The 3,296-nt window shown below is 32.8% G+C and overlaps 1 non-coding gene across 1 annotated transcript; it reads left to right on the top strand.

Moving 5' to 3' along the window:
* Positions 1–2,391: 2,391 nt before the first annotated feature.
* Positions 2,392–2,498, top strand: LOC149526190 (small nucleolar RNA R71). Its single transcript, XR_016352252.1, has one exon. It is a non-coding gene; the product is annotated as a small nucleolar RNA R71 (small nucleolar RNA).
* The last annotated feature ends 798 nt before the right edge of the window (positions 2,499–3,296 follow it).

The following is a 3,296-nucleotide window of genomic DNA, read 5'->3' as shown; positions in this document are numbered from 1 at the left end:
AATCCCCATCATAGTTGAATTTAACCCATCCTTCTCCAAGTCATACCGAAGCATAAACTTTAGGAAAATTGTTTGTATTAATATATCCATTTGACAATATATTATTCATAAAACCTAAGTAATTTCCTATTAAGCCTTTAATCTTCACAATAGTCTTTATGATATCAAGTTGTTGCTTATGAAATATGGCCTCACACCATGTCTTCCAAATTTGCTAGCATTTAAAAGAAATAATGACCTACAAGTGAACCTTTCCTTAATTTAATCCATAATGCAATTCTAAAACTTTTAGAACCATCAATGTAAAACAGTGATTTTCTATCTATCCACCTTATATGCAACTTCTAACCTAAATCATACCATAGTTGAACATTCACAAAAAGTAAAAAAGTATGTTAAATAGTCTCCTCTTTTACCTTGTTGAATGGATCGAAAGGAATGTGTAAGCAACAAGGGCACCACCTCTAGCTCTTGCAAGTTTGTTTTCTAACCAAACTCAACATTTATGCTGCTTAAAACAAATTTGGGAGTCGCCACCTGATTTTTATCTGGAATAAAAAATGGATTATATGCATCAAGGCCACAAGTATCGTCATACCAACAAAAAAGAAAGTTCGTTAAGGTGAAAATCCTTAAAATGATGACTTAGGTCAAAGTTAGGGTGCAAAAAAAGATAAACTACATTATGACTTCATCCTCATATATGGCGGAATGTAGGTAGCTACATTACGCCGACAGCTTTTATGCCCTCTTCTTCCTAAGCCCCATGTAATCTTGATACTTGGCAGATCCACCGCCTATTTCACAACACTATAAAGAGATTATTTCTCTACTTATTTCAATGGCAAGTAACTATTTTTTTCCCTTACTCATCGCAGCTATAAAAGTGATGTCATTTTAAAGAAAAGTGTTCTCCTTTTCTTGTTATAATGCAAGTAAAGTTTTGCTATTGTTGTTTTATTTCATAGATTCATGTCAAATCAGGATGCTTTATTTTTCTTTTCTTTGGTTTGGTTTACTTGCCACGTTCTGCACTTGAAATGTTGATATGCTTTTCCAATCAAATTTCTTCTAGTGGTTACGTTAGGATCAGTCAAGATTTGCTGGGTTTTAATTTCTTCACAATGCGGTATGTTTCTTGGTCAGTTCATCGAAGCATAATTTGCAAATTAATTGTTTTAATGGGAAGTTTGGTATTGCCCCATTGGAAAGTGAAATATGTTAATAAATATTATTTGATTGCTTTATCCTTTTTTCTTTAATTTATTTGTTTCAGTCCTTATTTATTTCTCTTATTAATAAAAGTTTGGTATTTATTTCTTGTTTTACTTAATTTAATTTTTTATTTCTTTTTTTCAATCAACTTTCTTCTAGAAATGATCTTTTGGTAATTTCTCTTAATTTGCATTCCACCGGCACTTACATGAGTCTATTCTTAGAGGTTTTCTTCGTCAGTTCATGAGTCTATTCTTGACTTGATATGCTTAATTTTCCAATCAATTTTCTTTTAGTTTTATGGTTAGGATCAGTCAAGATTTTCTTGACAATGCCATATGTTTTTTGGTCAGTTCATGAGTCTGTGCGTTTTTTTTCTCCAATTTTTTATTAATGCCATATGTTAGTAAATATGTTTTTTTTATTTCTTTTTTTCTTCTTCTAATTTTTCTCTCTTTTCTTCTAATTATAATCTCACTCAATTTTTCTTTTTTACTTCATGTTTTATTTTAGAGTTCCATTTGATTTAATTTTTATCTCTCTTTTTCAATCACCTTTCTTGTACAAATTATCTTTTGGTAATTTTTGTTTATGATGGGTCAAGATTTTTCAAAGGATGTGTAAGATTTCAGTCCTAGTAATTTATTCATGGAAGAGGGCTAAGTCTTGATCTATCTTTGTCATCCCCCACCTTTGCCATGACAAGTGCGCTTGCATGGCAAGTCACCCCAACTTAATAAAAATATTCAATTTTTTGGTGTTGTGAGGGGAGTTCGTACGGGAGTTGCCCTGGTTCTCCCCTCTTTTACTCTTTCTCCCTTTTCGCTTTCCATTATTTACTCTACCTCTCATACTCTTGTAGCAGATCGACATCAGAATAAACTCATGATGTCCAAGCCATTCATCTTTGTTATAGCAAATAGCAAGCCCAAAGTATTTTCAACCAAAATTCAATCCTACGTTATGACTTAATCCTTCATGTTAGGGGGCACATATGTAGGTAGCATGGTCTCATTGCCAAGTTCAATCAATCTAAAATGCAAAAAGTCTCTTTGATTAAAAGATAATTCAAATATTTGCCATATTTGAATTGCCCCACCAGCAGCAGCATCATTTATGGTTTTTATTGACCCAATCAACCCAATGTAGAATGTCTAAACTTGCAACCAATCAGAAATCCCATGATGTGGACATCTTCTCAATAGTTCTTTAAAACTCTCCCAGGCTTCATACAAGGACTCACCATCAAATTGTGTGAATGAGGTGATATCGTTCCTCATCTTTACAGTCTTGGCAGGTGGAAAAAATGTTGCTAGAAACTTTTGTGCCAAGTCCTCCCATGTAGCGATAGACCCATTAGGCACTGAATTAAGCCAACGCTTTGCTTTATCTCTCAGAGAAAAGGCAAACAGTCTCAATCTAATAGCATCATTAGTTACTCCATTGTACTTGAAGGTATCGTAAATTTCTAGGAAATTTACCAAATGAGAATTAGGATCATCACTGGGTAACCCACTAAACTGAACTGAAGACTGAATCATCTGAATGTAAGCTGGTTTAATTTCAAAATTATTTGCATTGATGGAAGGTCTCCTAATGCTTTAGTGCAAATCTTGCAAAAGAGGAACAACATAATCCCATAGTGCTCTTTTTGCATCGCGAACCAAATTAATGGCATTATTGCCATTATTATTGTTATCCTCAACCATTGTCTGATTTAAAGCTGCAACTTGTAAATTCTCCCTTCGACGTCTTCTGAAAGTTCTTTCTATGTCAAGATCAAAAGGAACGAGAATCAAGTTGTTTCTTCTTTGCATACAATGACCAAAGAGATCTGCGAACAAACAAAATCTAATATTAAAACAAGAAAAATAAAATTTGAAGTAAGACTAAATCGCTTGGTATTAGTATTAGTATAAATTCTAGAAATAATTCTCCGGCAACGGTGCTAAAACTTGTCACTTAAAATTTTACTAAATAAGTATACGTATCAAATAGACAATATATTAACAAGCAAAGTATGAATCCCACAAGAAATTGATCTAAAAGTTTACTAAGTACTAAAATTATCGCAAATTAAT

The sequence above is a fragment of the Theobroma umbraticum genome, unplaced genomic scaffold (assembly GCF_002168275.2).
Source record: "Theobroma umbraticum cultivar Fairchild unplaced genomic scaffold, ASM216827v3 scaffold_1078.0, whole genome shotgun sequence".
Classification (NCBI taxonomy): Eukaryota; Viridiplantae; Streptophyta; class Magnoliopsida; order Malvales; family Malvaceae; genus Theobroma; species Theobroma umbraticum.
Note: the sequence above shows the minus strand (reverse complement) of the source record. Positions and strands in the feature narration are given on the sequence as shown.